Here is an 18,523-nt window from a genome sequence, read left to right on the forward strand (position 1 = left end):
GGCCTTCACTTTGAGGTCTATTTTGTCCGATATAAGTATTGCTACCCCAGCTTTCTTTTCCTTTCCATTTTCCTGAAAGATATTTTTCCATCCTTTCACTTTCAGTCTGTGTGAGTCCCTTCTAATGAGGTGGGTTTCTTGTAGACAGCAGATGTATGGGTCATGTTTTTTTATCCATTCAGCCACTCGATGTCTTTTGGTTGGAGCATTTCGTCCGTTTACGTTTAAAGTTATTATTGAAAGGTACTTGTTTGTAGCCATTTCTTTTTTTGTGTGGCTGTTTTCTTTCTGAGCTTTTTATTCCTTATTTTTATACCAGTCCCTTTAGCATTCCTTGCATTGCTGGCTTGGTGGTGATAAACTCCCTTAGCCTTTTTTTGTCTGTGAAGCTTCTTATTTCCCCTTCAATTTTGAATGATAGCCTTGCTGGATATAGTATTCTTGGATTCAGTCCTTTGCTTTGCATCACTTTGTAAATTTCCGTCCATTCTTTTCTGGCCTGATGTGTTTCTGTTGAGAAATCATTTGACAATCTAATGGGAGATCCCTTGTATGTAACTTTCCGTCTCTCTCTTGCAGCCTGTAAGATTTTCTCTTTGTCCTGAACATTTGCCATGGTAATTATGATGTGTCTTGGTGTGGGTCTTTTTGGGTTCACCTTGTTTGGGACTCTCTGGGCTTTTGTGACTTTTTTCTTCCCCACCTCAGGAAAGTTTTCTGATATTATTTCTTCTATTAGGTTTTCTAATCCTTGTTCATCCTTCTGTTGTTCTGGTACTCCTATTATTCGTATGTTGTTTTGTTTCATGTTGTCCCAAAGCTCCCTTAGGCTCTCCTCCTGTCTTTTAATTTTTTTCTCCAATTGCAGTACATTTTGGGTGTGTTTTGCTTCCTTGTCTTCTAATTCACTAATTCGGTCCTCCGCTTCTCCTAGTCTGCTGTTGATACTTTCAATGGAGTTTTTCATTGCAGCTATATCACTCTTCATTTCTTCTTGGGTCTTACTTAATTTGTTGATTTTTTCATCTGTTTCTACTTGCTTCTTGCAGAGGTTGTTGATTTTTTCCTCCATTCGGTTTATGCACTCTAGGACCCTTATTCTGAATTCTTTTTCTGTCATGTTGCATGCCTCTGTATTACTTAGCTGCTTTTCTGGAGAGTCCTCCTTCTCTTTCCTTTGGGGGTTTCTTTGTCTACCCATGTTTGATCTCACTGACATAGCTAGACGTGGAGTCGTTCAGTGGTTGCTCCCTTGGTGGCAGTGACTCCTTGGTATGTGGTTGCTCTTCGGGCGGTTTCGGTAGCAGCTGCTCTTCAGTTGGCAGCAGCTCCTCTGGTGGGTCCTGTTCACAGCTGTGGTGGTTCTTCTGGTTGGTGGGGTGAGGTTTCACGTACAGCTGCTGTTCCTCAGCAGAGGATGTGGTGCTCAGGAGGTTGCTGTTGCTTGGATCTGCTTTCCAGGGGAGTTCTGCTCTTCCCGGCTGCAAACTGTCTCACCAGCTGAGCAATTTCCTCAATTCGGTGTGGGTGTTACTAGTTTCAGCTGCTCACTCCATTTGCTCTGGGACACGACCTGTGACGTGTCTGCCTATATCACCGCCATCTTCCGTCTCCAGGTATGTTTCTTTTTCCTTTTATCACTACCAGGTTTTGCTTCATGTATCTTGAGGGCTTTGGTTAGTGGTATATACGCACATAGTATCACTAATTTTTCTTCGTGGGTTGATTCTCTTATCATTATAAAATGTTTCTCTTTGCTCCTGGTAAATTTTTGTGTCTGAAATATACTTGGTTTCATATTAATGTAGCAAGTTATTCTAAAAAATATTCGGGTCCATCTCATATATCTTTCTCTTCCTATCACATTTAATCTACCTATGTGATGGTGATTGAAATGAGTTTCTTATAAACATCATACAGATTTGGAAACTTTTTAAAAATCCATTCTGCCAATTTCATTTTTTAAAAAGTTTTATTTTTTAATTTTGTGATAATTTTAGATTGAATTACATTTGTGTGAAATAATACAGACAACTTTTGCACTCTTTACTAAGTTCTCCCAATGGTAAAAACTTGTAAAACTAGTGCAGCCTGACCAGTGTGGCTTAGTGGTTGAGTGTCAGCCTATGAGCCAGGAGGTCACGGTTTGATTCCTGGTCAGGGTATATGCCCAAGTTATAGGCTCAATCCCCAGAGTGGGACATGCTGAATGCAGTTGATCTATGATTCTCTCTCATCATTGATGTTTCTATCTCTCTCTTTCCCTCTTCCTTCCTCTCAGAAGTCAGTAAAAATATATTTTAAAAAAAATCTAGTGCAATATTAAAACCAGCACAGTAATATTGATTAAGATACAGAATATTTTTATCACCATGTGGAACCATCTAATTGTCATTTTTAAATATTATTATTAGTTTTAATTTATCTTTATTGTTGAAAATATTACAGATGCCCCATTTGTTTGTGTGTATGTTTTTTCCCATTGAACCCATCCACCCCATACCAACACATCCTAGGCCTTTCCCACTCTATTGTCTGTATCCATAAGTTACGTGTGCATGCATGTAAATTTCCCTGTTAATTACTCTACCCCCCCCCACCCAAATGCACCTTCCCTCTGAAATTTTCCAGTCTGTTCCATGCTTCTATGTCTCTGGTTCTATTTTATTCATCAGTTCATGTTGATTATTAGATTCCACAGATGAGTGAGATCAGGTGATACTTATCTTACTCCGGTTGGCTTATTTTACTTACCATAATACTCTCCAGGTCCATCCATGCTGCTGCAAATGGTAAGATATCTTTCTTTTTTAGAGCTTCGTAGTATACCATTGTGTAAATGTACCACAGCGTTTTTATCCACTCAACTGCTGATGGGTACTTAGGCTGTTCTCAAATCTTGACTATTGTAAATTTCCCATTTCTTAGCATACATTCCTAGAGGTAGGATCAGTGGGTCAAATGGATGTTCTATTTTTAATTTTTTGAGGAAATGCCATTCTGTTTTCCACAGTGGCTGCATGAGTCTGCATTCCCAGCAACAGTGCACCAGGGTTCCTTTTTCTCCACATCCTCACCAATACTTATCTTTGTTGATTTGTTGATGATAGCCATTCTGACAGGTATAAGGTGATATCTCATTGCAGTTTTAATTTGCATTTCTCTGATGATTGGTGAATTTCAGCATTTTTTTATGTGTATCTTGGCCCTCTGTATGTCCACTTTGGATAAGTGTCTATTTAGGTCCTTTTTCCATTTTTTTTATTGGATTATTAGTGGCCTGGTGCATGAAATTCGTGCATGAGGTGGGGTGTCCCTAAACCTGGCCTGCACCCTCTCTAATCTCGGATCCCTTGGGGGATGTTCGACTGCCAGTTTAGGCTTGATCCTTGAAATCTGGGACATCTGGCTCATAACCGCTCACCTGTATGCCTGCTTGATTGCCCCTAACCACCCTGTCTGCCAGCCTGCTCACCCCCAACTGGTCCCCCTGCCAGCCTGCTTGCTCCCAGCTGCCCCCCCACGGTCAGTCTGATCACCCCCATTGCCCTCCCCTCCTGGCCTGATCACCCCTAACAGCCTCGGCCTCAGCCCTGCCACCATGGCTTTGTCCAGAAGGTCTCATGGTCTAATTAGCATATTATCCTTTTATTAGTATAGATAGGATATGACCTACCACCATAACTATAACATATCTACCAGTATTAGAATGAGAATACATACTTCATGTGATAGGAAGGCATCTAATACATTACATTGTATATATTGTAATTAGTAGGAAATACTGTATTTGTAGCAATAATATACACCCTGTGGCTTCCCTTTCTGGTTTGGGAATGGTTCCTCAGTTCTTTGAAAGTTTCCTGCTCCTGATGTATTTTTTTTCATTCAATGTAACTTTATTTACTGTTTATTGCACATGATTTGAGGTCTTTAATTTCTAACCAACAAAGATTCAAAGGACTATTTTTTTCCATTAAGTTTAACATTAACATTAGTGAATTCATGTATTCATGTGTTTTTATTGTAAACGTCTGAATTATTCACATTGCCATAGATCCTGAACTCATAAGCATGGACCATGCACAGGCTAGCAGCAAGCCAGGAAGCCACTCTGCAAGCAAAAAGATACTGTGCATAAGGAGAAAAGTCATAGTGCAACAATTAATGTCCAACCTGAGTCACCTCAGAATGTTACATATATTGAATTCTTCATTCATGTAATATCATGAACTCAACTGCTTGGTTGGTGATGGGGTTGACCTGGTTGCGGGAGGATTATTCCTGAAATAAGTAAGGAAAGGGGGGCTCAATCTTTCTTCTTGGTTGCTTGCTCCTCCCCAGCACCTTCATCTTTCTTCTCATCCTCAGCTTCTTGGGCATCTTCTCCTTCACCTTCACCTCCCTCTTCCTCCTTTGTGTCCTCAAATTATTCCTTGGCACCTTCTTCCTCTTCCTCTCCTTCCTCTTCCTTAGGCTCTCCCTTCTCCTCTTCCTCTTCAGCTTCTCCTTCAGAGGGGGGTTCATCCTTAGCTTCCTTGGCTTTTGCAGCCTCGATGGTCTCTTCCACCTCAATCTGCTCATCCTGGACATGGCTTGTGTATTAAGAAAGGAAGGAATGAGCAGAAATCAAGTAGTAGCTGGTCTGTAAACCACTGTAGGCAGATTGGCCAAAGACTTGGGAATAATGGAAGTAACCGCTGGCTATGCTTCCCATACTGGTGAAACTGAGCCAGGTCTCCTCACCTTCTAAGAGTTTCCTATAAGCTGAAATGTCAATGTCCAAAGCCATCTTCACATTGAGGAGGTCCTGGTATTCTTTTAAATATCATGCCATTTCACTCTTTGTAGTTCTCAACTCAGGTGGCACGGGGGCAGACAGTGATCCCAGGGGCAGACAGTGATCCTGGAGGCCCTCACCACCCCTGCCAGAGCTCAGCCATGATGGTCTGGGGTGAGACAGCCCCGCCTCATGGCTGCAACTTGGACCTGCTTCCTTAACCAGGGACCTGGTGCTGGGCCAGCGGCAGCAGCGTTTCCTCCCCAGCCCTAAACTTCGAGGGCCTCCCCAAGGGCCCTAGCCCGTCGCCTCTCCCTCGATCCCACTAAGGCTTGCTTCTCACACTTGCTGAAAACCTTCTCAGTACACCTTCCATAGTAATCAGTTCGGGCTAAAAGGACTGGGGACTCCAGCAGGCCTGAGGGGATTGGGTGCCGCCATATTGTGGCTATGGGTGACACTATCTTTGTGATGGAGTGACAGTTAATTTTCACATTTCCCTGTTATTAGCTAGGACTAGTGGCCTGGTGCATGAAATTTGTGCATGGGGGAAGGGGTGTTCCTCAGCCCGGCCTGCATTCTCTCAAATCTGGGACCCCTTGAAGGATGTCCTACTGCCCGTTTACAGGGATCAGGCAAAAACCAGCAGTCGGACATCCCTCTTGCAATCCAGGAACTGCTGGCTCCTAACCACTCACCTGCCTGCCTCCCTGCCTGATTGCCCCTAACCATTCTGCCTGTTGGCCTGCTTGTTCCCAAATGCCCCCCCCACCAGCCTGATCACCCCCAATTGCCCCCCCTGCTGGCCTGCTCACCCCCACCCTCCCTTCCCACTGGCCTGCTAACACCCAACTGACCCCCTTCTGGCCTGCTCACTCCAAACTGCCCACCCCCTGCTGTCCTGATCACCTCCAACTGATGCCCACTGATGGCCTGCTTTCCCCCAACTGGCCCTCCTGCTGGCCTGCTTACCCCCAATAGCACCACCCCCCACCAGCCTGAACATCCACAACTGCCCTCCCCTTTTGACCTCTAACTTCCTCTACCTGGGCCCCGCCACCATGGCTTTGTCCAAAAGAATGTCCAGAAGGTCTTAGGAAGGTCTCCCAGTCTAATTACCATATTATCCTTTTATTAGTATAAATAGAGGCCTGGTGCATGGGTGGGGGCCAGCTGGTTTTCCCTGAAGGGTGTCCTGGATCAGGGTGGGGGTTCCCTTGGGGCATGGTGTGGCCTGGACGAGGGGCCTGTGGTGGTTTGCTGGCCGGCCACACCACATGGGGTGAGGGTCCCCGCTGGGGGTGTGTGGCCAGCCTGGGTGAGGGGCTGAGGGTTGTTTTCAGGCTGGCCACAGCCCCTTCAGGATGGAGGGTTCCACTTGGGTGCCTGGTGAGGGGCTGATGGTTGTTTGCAGGCTGGCAAAGCCCCCACACAGGGACCCTCACCCCATGAGGGTATGGCCAGCCTGGGTGAGGGGCTGATGGCTGTTTGCAGGTTGGCACACCCCCTTCAGGTGTGGGTCCCCACTGGGGTGCCTGGCCAGCCTGGGTGAGGGGCTTAAGGCTGTTTTCAGTCTGGCCACAGCCTATTCAGGATGGGGGTCCCCACTGGGGTTCCTGGCCAGCCTGGGTGAGGGGCTGATGGCTGCTTTCAGGCTGGTCAATCTCCCCAGTGGGGTTCCTCAGCCCATGGGGGTTTGGCCAGACTGGGTGAGGAGCTGAGGGCCATTTTCAGGCTGGCCACACCCCCTTCAGGGTGGAGGTCCCCACTGGGGTGCCTGGCCAGCCTAGGTGAGTGGCTGATGGCTGTTTGCCTGCTGGCCACAGCCCAGGGCAACCCAGGCTCCCAGACCCTCCTTGAGCGGAGGCCATGCCCAGCTGAAAACAGGTATCTGGGATTTATTTATCTTCTATAATTGAAACGTTGTAGCCTTGAGCGGAGCCCACAGCTGGCCAGGGAAGGAGGGAAGCTCGGCTTCATCCATCACCAGGGACAACCCAAGTCTCCTGTTTGCTTCAGCTCTGTAGCCACCCCCATCTTGGTTGGATTTATTTGCATACTCACTCCTGATTGGCTGGTGGGCTTTGGCTGGTGAGCATGGCTTGTTGGTGTAGGGGAGGCATGTTCAATTTGCATCTTTCTCTTTTATTAGATAAGATGTGTCTTCCTTTTGTTAAGTTGTGTGAGTTCCCTATATATTTTGGAAATTAACCCCTTATTGGCTGTATCATTGGCAAATATGTTCTCCTGTATAGTGGACTTGTTGTTATCTTGATGGTTTCTTTTGCTGTGCAGAAGTTTTTCTTTTTGATGTTGTACCATGTTTATCTTTTTTTTTTTTGCCCCAGGAGATGTGTTGATAAAGATATTGCTATGAGAGATGTCTGAGATTTTACTGCCTATGGATTCTTCTAATTTTTTTTATGGTTTCATGTCTTACATTTAGGTCTTTTAACCTATTTTTAGTTTTTTCTTCTATATGGTGTAACTGGATGGTCTAGATTCATTTTTTTTTTTGCATGTACCTGTGTGATTTTACTACACTATTTATTTAAGAGACTGTGTTGACTCCACTGTATACTTTTACCTCCTTTGTCAAATAGAAATTGACCATAAGGGCTTGGGTCAATGTTTGGGTTCTCTCTTCTGTTCAATTGATCTATGTTCCTGTTTTTGTTTTAGTAACAGGTTATTTTGAGTACAATAGCTTTTTAGTATAACTTGATATTTGGTATAGTGATTCCTCCAAATTTGTTCTTCTTTTTCAAGATTGATGTGGCCATTTGAAATATTTTTTTTTGGTTCCATATAAATTTTGGAGTTTTTTGTTTTTGTTTTTTGTTTTTTTTTCTGTATCTGTGAAATATGTCGTTGGTATTTTAACATGGATTGCATTTACTCTATAGATTGCTTGTGTAATATGGACTCTTTAATGTTGTTGATTCTACCCATGGATGAACACAGTATATTCTTCCACTTGTTTATATGTTTATCTCTTTTATCAAAGTTCTGTAGTTTTCTGAATATGGGTGTTTTACCCTCTTGGTTAAGTTTATTCCCAAGTATCTTAATTTTTTGTTGCAATGGTTAATTCTTTTAGATTCTCTTTCTGAGAGTTCATTATCTATAATAATAAAGTGCAATATGCTAATTAGACCATATGTCCTTCTGGATGACCTTGCAGATAAAGCTGCAGTGGCAGGGGCTGAGGCATGAATTTTGTGCTTTGGGCCTGTAGTTGGTGCATGAAAATGCCATAGAACCCTAGCCAGTTTTGTTCAGTGGGTAAAGTGTCGGCCTGCAGACTGAAGTGTACCAGTTTGATTCTTGTCAAGGGCATGTACCTTGGTTGTGGGCACATCCCCAGTAGGGGGTGTGCAGGAGGCAGCTGATCGATGTTTCTCTCATCAATGTTTCTAACTATCCATCTCCCTTCGTCCCTGTAAAAAATCAATAAAATATATATTTTTTTAAAATGCCATACATATTTGGATGTTAATTTTGTATCCTGCTAAGTTGCTGAATTCATTTCTTAAATCTACTAGTTTTTTTAATGGGTTCTTTAGGGTTTATTATGTACAATATTATCTCTGAATAATCACAGTTTTAGTTCCTCCTTTCAAATTTGGATGCTTTTTATTTCTTCTTCTTATTTGATCTCTATGGCTAGCACTTCCAGTACTATGTCAAACAGGAGTGGTGAAAGTGAGTATCCCTGTCTTGTTCCTGTTCTTAGGAGAAATGAGTTTAGTTTTTGCCCATTGAGTATGATGTTGGCTGTAGGTTTGTCATATAAGGCTTTTATTATGTTGAGGTATGATCCCTCTATTCCCACTTTGCTGACAGTTTTTATCAAGAAAGGGTGTTGTATTTTGTCAAATGCTTTTTCTGCATCGATTGATATGATCATGTGGATTTTGCCTCTCAATTTGTTTATGTGATGTATCACATATATTGATTTGCAGATATTGTACCATTCTTGCATCCCCAGTATAAATCCCGCTTGGTCATGCTGTATAATCTTTCTAATGTAATGCTGGATCTGATTTGCTAGAATTTTGTTGAGGATATTAGCATCTATGTTCATCAAGGATATTGACCTGGAATTTTCTTTCTTTGTGGTGTCTTTATCTGGTTTTGGAATTAGGGTAATGCTGGTATCATAGAAAGAGCTTGGAAGTATGCCTTCCTCCTGAATTTTTTTGGAATAGTCTGAGGAGGATAGGTTTTAGTTCTTCTTTGAATGCTTGCTAGAACTCTCCTGTAAAGCCATCCAGACCAGGGCTTTTGTTTGCTGGAAGATTTTCGATCGCTGCTTCAATTTCTTCAGTAGTTATCAGCCTATTTAGGTTTTTCTATTCTTCCTGATTGACTTTTGGGAGCTTGTAGTTTTCTAATAATATGTCCACTTCATCTTGGTTGTCCATTTTGTTAGAATAGAGTTGATTAAAGTATTTTTTTCATAATTGTTTGTATTTCTGTGGGATTGGTTGTTACTTCACCTCTTTCATTTCTGATTTTGTTTATTTGGGTCCTCTCTCTTTGCTTCTTGGTGAGCCTGGGTAGAGGTTCATAAGTCTTGTTTGTTTATCCTTTCAAAGAACCAGCTCTTGGTTTGTTGATCTTTTTTATTATATATTTTTTCTCTATGTCATTTATTTCCACTCTGATCTTTATTATTTCCTTTCTTCTGTTTACTCTGGGCTTTTCTTTTTACTCTCTTTCTAACTCTTTGAGTTGTAGGGTTATATAATTTGTTGCCATTTTTTTCTTGTTTTTTTGAGGTATGCCTGTAGAGCTATGAACTTCCCTCTAAAGCAGTGATGGCGAACCTATGGCACGTGTGTCAGAGGTGACAGGCGAACTCATTTTTTTGGTTGATTTTTGTTTGTTAAATGGCATTTAATTATATAAAATAAATATCAAAAATATAAGTCTTTGTTTTACTATGATTACAAATATCAAAAAATTTCTATATGTGACATGGCACCCGAGTTAAGTTAGGCTTTTTCAAAATGCTGACACACCGAGCTCAAAAGGTTCACCATCCTTTTTAAAGAGTACTTTCACTGTGTCCCATAGATTTTGGATTGTTCTGTTTTATTGTCGTTTGTTGCCTTGATGCTTTTTATTTCTTCTTTAATTTCTTTGGTAACCCAATCATTGTTTAATAACATGCTATTTCACCTCCAGTTGTTTGATTTTTTTTATCGTTTTTATTGTAGTTGATTTCTAATTTTATGCCATTGTGATCTGAGAAGCTTCTTGATATGATTTCTATCTTGTTGAATTTGAAGAGACTTTGCCTGTGTCCCAATATGTGGTTTATCTTTGAAAATGACCTGCATGCACTTGAGAAGAATGTATATTCTGTGGCTTTGTGGTGAAATGTTCTGAAGATTTCAATTAAGTCCATATGATGTAGTGAGTCATTTAGGGTTGATGTTTCTTTTCTGATATTTTGTTTAGATGATTTATCCAGTGATGTTAGTGGGGTATTGAAGTCCCCTTCAATGACGGTATTGCTGTCAATCTCTCCTTTGATATCTTCCAGAAGTTTTGTTGTTGTTATTTTTGTTTTGTTTTGTTTGTTGTTTTTTTATGTATTTGGGTACTCCTGTATTGGGTGCATATATGTTTACCAGAATTATATCCTTTTGTTGTATCAATCCTTTTAGTATTATGAAGTGGCCTTCATTATCTCTTGTTATGGCCTTCACTTTTAAGTTAATTTTGTCAGATATGCATATTGCCACCCCAGCTTTTTACTTCCATTGCCTGCATTTTTTTCCCATCCCTTCACTTTCATTCTGTGTAATCCTTTGTTCTGAATTGGGTCTCTTATAGACAGTATATATATATATATATATGGATCACATTTCTTATCCATTCAGGTACACTATGTATTTTTTAAAAATATATTTCATTGATTTTTTACAAAGAGGGAAGAAGTGGGATAGAGAGAAACATCGATGAGAGAGAAACATCGATCAGCTGCCTCCTGCACATTCCCTACTGCGGATGTGCCCGCAACCAAGGTACATGCCCAGAATCGAACCTGGGACCCTTGAGTCCGCAGGCTGATGCTCTATCCACTGAGCTAAACTGGTTAGGGCTACACTATGTATTTTTATTGGAGCATTAAATCCATTTACATTTGAAGATAGTCTTGATAGGTACTTATTTATTGTCTTTGTTATTCTTTTTGCCCGTGTTCTTCTCTTTCTCTCTATTTTTTCTTCTTACAGCCATCCCTCTAGCATTTCTTGCAGTGTTGGTTTTGTTGTAATAAACTCATTTAGCTTTTTTTTTTCTTCAAAGCTTTTTATTTCACCTTTGATTTTGAATGATAGCTTTGCTGGATAGACTAGTCTTGGATAGAGTCCTTTGGTTTTTATTACTTTGTATATTTCATGGCATTCCCTTCTGGCCTGTAGTGTTTCTGTTGAGAAGTCAACTGACAGTCTAATGGGCGCTCCCTTGTAGGTGACTTTCTTTTTCTCTCAAAGCCTTTAAGATTTTTTTCTTTGTCTTTACTGTTTGCCATTTTAATTAATATGTGTCAAGGTGTGGGTCTTTGGGGGTTAATCTTCACTGAGACTCTCTGAGCTTCCTGAACTTGAGTGAGTTTTTTCCTTCACCAGTTTAGGGAAATTTTCTGCCATTATTTCTTCAAACAGATTGTCTATTCCTTTCTCAGATTCTGCTCTTTCTGGTACCCCTGTAATGCAAATGTTGTTACTTTTCATGTTGTCCTAATGCTCCCTTAGACTCTTCTCCTGCTTTTCAATTTTTTCCATTTGTTGCTATGAATGGATGCTTTTTTTCCTACCTTTTGTTTTAATCCACAGATTTGATCCTTAGCTAATTCTAGTCTACTATTGAATCCTTCCAGGGTGTTCTTTATTTCATCTATGTCATTCCTCATTTCCAATTGATTTTTATTTATTGTTTCAAGGTTTCTCTTCATGTTGGTATAGGTCTCATTAAGACCCTTATAATTCTTATTAAGTTGCTTATAGTTATTACTAAGTTGTATGAGCACCCTTATTACCATTACTCTGATTATTTATCTAATTGTTTACCTCTTTCTCATTTAGCTCCTTTTCTAGCAATACCTCCATTTATTTTATTTGAGGTTTGTTTTTGTGTCTCCGCATTTTTTTCTGTCCCTTTGTTTCATTTCTATGTATTTAATCAAACTGTTATGCCTCTCAGATTTTGTGGGGTGGTCTTATGTAGTAGGTGTTTTGTGGGACCCAGTAGTGCATGCTTTTAGATCTTCTAAGCTAGGTGCTCTAGGAAAGCCCTGTACTTAAGTTATTTGCGTTCTCCTATTATAGTTGGGTCTTGAATGTTATTATCACGTTCATAGATGGAGTCTCTTCTCAGGCTGGCTGACTTTGTGACTCACCCACGGCCACGTCATATAAACTATTGTGCAGGTGCTGACCAAATAGTACACAATCCAACACACTAAAACATGGAAAAGATAAACAAAACAAAGCCATGCACAAGATTCCTGAAACACCAACAAAAGCAACCACCAGAGGAGAGATAATAATGAAATAGAAAAGAGAGCAAGAATGTAAGAAAAAAAGAAAGAATCAAAAAATAGGAGAGTAAAAAACAAAAACAAATAAAAATGCACAAACAAAAAAGGGGGGAGATGGAATATGTAGATACAGAGTTGAAATAAAGAAAATAAGAATAAATAATTAGGGGAATAAGGGAAGGAAAACAGTTTAAAATAAAGAAAGGAGAAAAGAAATGAAAACACAAGAGAAAAATTTCAAAAGGAAAATAGAGGAGAAAGCAGATAGACTTAAAATAAGAAAAATAAAAAGGGGTGAGAAAGCAGGGGGAAAAGAAAAGAGGGAAAGAAAAAAGAAAAACAATTGAGTAGTGAAAAAAAATTGAGTAGGAAGAAGGAAGAGGAAAATTAGATACCTGAACAAAGCAACAGAGACTAGAATAATAACAAATCAATAAAGCAGATAGATAAAGAAGATAAATTAAAAAAAAAGGAAAAAAGAAATTAAAGAGAAAAAAAAACAATAAAGAGAAGAGAAGAAAACAGGGAGAAAAAAGAGAAAAGAAAAAAAATGGAGTTAGTTTCACCTGAGTTTAGTGCCCCAGGGCCACTCACTTTGGATCCTGATCTTTCTGTTCTAACTGCCATTTCTGGTCTCCCTGTGAGGTACTTGATGCTAACCACTCTCAGCAACTGTCTTCCTTTAGCTTTCAGCAACCTGCTTGAAGCTCCACGCAATCCACTGATCCTCCATTTGTGTCTATCTCCATAGGCCTTGGCTGCAAGCATGAGGGGTCAATCTGCCCTCTAAAGTAGGTTTGTTAGCAGCATGTGGCCCAGGGCTGGGTCAGTAAACTTCCCTTGTTCCCAGGGCTCGGGCTCTGCCTGCCTTTGCCTGATAGCCAGCTGGCAATCTTAATAACTCAAAAGTCTGTTTCTGAAAAGGCTTTAGATGGTGGAAATGCAGTTTAGCTTTCATGGAATGTGGTGGGTGTGTTTCCCTGTCCCAGAGCTCATCCTCTGTGAGCTGCTCAAAATATTATTCTGCTCTTGGCTGGACAGAGATCCTTGTATGGAGACCAGTGGTGTTGGCTAGAAACCTAGAATTGTTTTTTGGGTTTTTTTGTTTGTTTGTTTTTATCAGCCCTCTTGTGCTGGAGGAAAGTACCAGTCTGGTTCCCAGGATAGTGAGGCAGACAACACCTTCCCAATCCAATCACTGAGGGTCCTGAGACTGTTCAAACCTTTAGGCTTGGCTTCTGCTTTTGTTTTCTAGGAAAAGCTCAAAGTGCATGGTGTAGCATGCAGGGATCCTGAGGGTGGGAGAGTTTGAATCACCCAGTGTAGTGTGGGTTTTTTCCCCCCTACCCTGAGGCTACTGGGAGCTCTAGCTCCTCTCAGGAAAAAATGGTTATTTCAGTTTGGAGGCCTATGACCAAATGCTCCTGGCTGCTATTTTTTCAAGTCTCCCCACAATGCTTCCCACCCCAGCCTACACTTGAATTCATGTCTCCCTACATTCAACAAAGCCTCAGGAGAGTAACTGCAAATGAAAACTCCTGTGCTAAGGGTTAAAAATTAAATAAAAGTGAGGATTTCTCTCTGATTGGCTCAGGTCTACCAGCTCCAGACTCTGCCATGGCCAGCAGCTCTGCGACCTTTTGTGGCAGGATGTCACCTGTGCCCCAGGTCTTGGCTATGGTGCTCTGGACTGTGGAGCCCAGCCTGGATTCCAGACCTCTATCTTCTGAGGGAGCAAACCCTCCTGCTTCCCAGAGCTCCCTCCTCACTCTTGGCCTGTAGGCCTGGTGCCCCTTGAAGAGACTTTGCCCTTCCTACTGGTTTCCAAGTGTTTTCTCTCTTTTCTTGATATGTCTCCTCCCCAACTTAATCTCAGTTGGTAATTCCAGGTGAATGACCTCTAATTTTATTGTATTTCTAGACTAGCCCTGGGACAGGTGCACAGTAGATCTGCTTATTCGGCTGCCATTATTTCTCCTCCTAATTGTCCTGTTATAACCACACCCACTTTCTTCCCAACTCCCAGTACATTTTTTCGAGTGGAAAACTTTTAAATACAAATTAAATTTTTTAACTGATATAGGGATAATTGGATTTTCCATTTCCTCTTGGGCCAGTTTTGATTATTTATGTTTTTCAAGAAGTCTGTTTATATTATTCAGGTTAATAAATTTACAGGCATAGAACCTACACTAATAAAAGAGAAATATGCAAATTATAAGTACCGCATGCTAACTGATTGCGCTACTGGAGCTCGAAATATGCAAATTAACCATCACTCCATCACTCTGACACTCCACTACACCCACATGCCATGCCCACCAGCCAATCAGGAGCAAGTATGCAAATTTACCTAACTAAGATGGTGGTAGCCACAGAGCTGGAGCGAGCAGGAGGTTTGGGTTGCCCCCAGCGAAGGAGAAAGCCAAGCTTCCCACCCGCCCTGGCCACCCCTCAGCTCCACTCAAGTCTACAAAGTTTCAATTATAGAAGATAAATAAATCCCAGAAAAAAAGCAAAAAGCAAAAAAGGAGAAGCTGGGAGCTTGGGTCACCGGGGGTGTGGCCATCCTGAAAACAGCCCTCAGCCCCTCACCCAGGATGGCCAGGCACCCCAGTGGGACCCTCACCCTGATCCGGGACACCCTTCAGGGCAAACCAGCCAGCCACCACCTGTGCGCCAGGCCTTTATCCTATATTATAAAAGGGTAATATGCAAATTGACCCTAACAGCAGAATGACTGGGAATGACTGGTCACTATGACACATACTGACCATCAGGGGGCAGATGCTCAATGCAGGAGATGCCACTTGGTGGTCAGTGCGCTCCCCCAGGGGGAACTCTGCTCAGCCACAAGCCAGGCTGATGGCTGCCAGCACAGCGGTGGTGGCGGGAGCCTCTCCCGCCTCCTCAGGAGCGCTAAGGATGTCCAACAGCAGCTTAGGCCTGCTAACCGCTGGCAAGTGGACATCCCCCGAGGGTTCCTGGGCTGCCACAAGGATGTCTGACTGCCAGCTTAGGCCCGATCCCCCAGGGAGCGGGCCTAAGCCAGCAGGTGGACATCCTCCGAGGGGTCCCAGACTGCGAGAGGACACAGGCCGAGTTGAGGGACCCCCTCAAGTGCACGAATTTTTATGCACTGGGCCTCTAGTTATTTATTATATTTCCTCATTATGCTTTTGCTGCCTGTGTGATATGTAGTGATATACCTCTTTCTATCTTGACAATGATAAATTTGGCTTCTTCTTTTCTTTAATACTAGAGGCCCAGTGCATGAATTTGTGCACATGACAGGTCCCTCGGGGTGACCAGTGAGAATCAGGATGAAATGCACAATCCAATGCCTCCTGAAGTTCCTACCTGCTGCTTCCACTCATCCTGGCTCCAATGCACTTTCTGCAGGCTCATGCCTAATCAATCCCAATTGGGAGAGGCTCGTGCCACCGCAGCAGTGTTTGCTAGCTGTGAGCCCAGCATCTGATGCCCATTGGTCAGCTGAGTGGTGCTACCATTGTGGGAGTGCACTTACCACCAGGGTGCAGCTCCTACATTGAGTGTCTGCCCCCTGGTGGTCAGTACGCATCATAGTGACTGGATGATTGTCCGGTCATCCAGTCAACCAGTCATATATCCTATCTAATAAGAGAGAAACATGGTAATTAGCGTAAGACCGCTACCCTTCCCATTGGCTAATCAGCGAGATATGCAAATTAACTTCCAGCCAAGATGGCGGCCGGCAGCCAGGCAGCTGGAAGCGAACATGAGGCTTGCTTGCTTCAGTGACAGAGGACTCCAACGTTCCCCACCTGCCGCTGTCGGCCTCTGAGCTGCAACTCTAAGCAACAATGTTACAAATATAGAAGCTAAGTGTCCCTCGGTAATTGCTGCAAGCACCTCAGAGGAAAAGCCATCCTCAAGTTCCGAGTTCTGCCCACTGCCAGACAGTCCAGTTTCTCCCCGTATATGAGTCCTGAGTCCCCAGAGACTTCCCGGAACTGGAGTTCAGAGCAGTTGGGAGCTTGTGACTACCTCCCGATTCAAGAAGACAACTGCGTCCTCAGGATGTATAATCAAGTTATTGTTATTTAAAATAATTTTTCTGAGACGGAAGATGGTGGTGATATAGGCAGACGCGTCCCAGGTTGTGTCCCGGAGCAAATGGAGTGAGCAGCTGAAACTAGTAACACCCACACCGAATTGGCGAAATTGCTCAGCTGGTGAGACGGTTTGCAGCCGGGAAGAGCAGAACTCCCCTGGAAAGCAGGTCCAAGCAACAGCAACCACCTGAGCACCATATCCTCTGCTGAGGAACAGCAGCTGTACGTGAAACCTCGCCCCACCAGTCAGAAGAGCCACCACAGCTGTGAACAGCACCCACCAGAGGAGCTGCTGCCAACTGAAGAGCAGCTGCTACCGAAACCGCCCGAAGAGCAACCACATACCAAGGAGTCACTGCCACCAAGGGAGCAACCACTGAATGACTCAACATCTAGATATGTCAGTGAGATCAAGCATGGGTAGACAAAGAAACCCCCAAAGGAAAGAGAAGGAGGACTCTCCAGAAAAGCAGCTAAGTAATACAGAGGCATGCAACATGACAGAAAAAGAATTCAGAATAAGGGTCCTAGAGTGCATAAACCAGATGGAGGGAAAAATCGACAACCTCTGCAAGAAGCAAGAAGAAACAGATGAAAAAATCGACAACCTCTGCAAGAAGCAAGAAGAAACAGATGAAAAAATGGATAACATATAGAAGAAGCTAGAAGAAACAGATGAAAAAATCAATAACATATGGAAGAAGCTAGAAGAAACAGATGAAAAAATCAACAACTTAAGTAAGACCCAAGAAGAAATGAAGAGTGATATAGCTGCAATGAAAAACTCCATTGAAAGTATCAACAGTAGACTAGGAGAAGCGGAGGACCGAATTAGTGAATTAGAAGACAAGGAAGCAAAACACACCCAAAATGTACTGCAATTGGAGAAAAAAATTAAAAGACAGAAGGAGAGCCTAAGGGAGCTTTGGGACAACATGAAACGAAACAACATACGAATAATAGGAGTACCAGAACAACAGAAGGATGAACAAGGATTAGAAAACCTACTCGAAGAAATAATATCAGAAAACTTTCCTGAGGTGGGGAAGAAAAAAGTCACACAAGCCCAGAGAGTCCCAAACAAGGTGAACCCAAAAAGACCCACACCAAGACACATCATAATCACCATGGCAAATGTTCAGGACAAAGAGAGAATCTTACAGGCTGCAAGAGAGAGACGGAAAGTCACATACAAGGGATCTCCCAATAGACTGTCAAATGATTTCTCAACAGAAACACATCAGGCCAGAAAAGAATGGACTGAAATTTACAAAGTGATGCAAAGCAAAGGACTGAATCCAAGAATACTCTATCCAGCAAGGCTATCATTCAAAATTGAAGGGGAAATAAGAAGCTTCACAGACAAAAAAAGGCTAAGGGAGTTTGTCACCACCAAGCCAGCAATGCAAGGAATGCTAAAGGGACTGGTATAAAAAGAAGAAATAAAAAGCTCAGAAAGAAAACAGCCACACAAAAAAAGAAATGGCTACAAACAAGTACCTTTCAATAATAACTTTAAACGTAAATGGACTAAATGCTCCAAACAAAAGACATCGAGTGGCTGAATGGATAAAAAAACATGACCCATACATCTGCTGTCTACAAGAAACCCACCTCATTAGAAGGGACTCACACAGACTGAAAGTGAAAGGCTGGAAAAATATCTTTCAGGCAAATGAAAAGGAAAAGAAAGCTGGGGTAGCAATACTTATATCGGACAAAATAGACCTCAAAGTGAAGGCCATAACAACAGATAAGAAAGGCCACTTCATAATACTAAAGGGATCAATACACCAAGAAGATATAACCCTGGTAAACATATATGCACCCAATGTAGGAGCACCCAAATTCATAAAAAAACTCCTGGAAGATATCAAAGGAGAGATCGACAACAATACAATCATAGTAGGAGACTTTAATACACCACTGACAGCACTGAATAAGCCCTCTAAACAAACAATCAGCAAAGATACAGCAATCCTAAATGACTCACTAGATCAGATGGACTTAATAGACATCTTCAGAACACTTCACCCCAAAGCCAGGGAATACACATTCTACTCAAATGCTCATAAGACATATTCAAAAGTA

Source organism: Myotis daubentonii, chromosome X (genome assembly GCF_963259705.1).
Source record: "Myotis daubentonii chromosome X, mMyoDau2.1, whole genome shotgun sequence".
Taxonomy (NCBI): Eukaryota; Metazoa; Chordata; class Mammalia; order Chiroptera; family Vespertilionidae; genus Myotis; species Myotis daubentonii.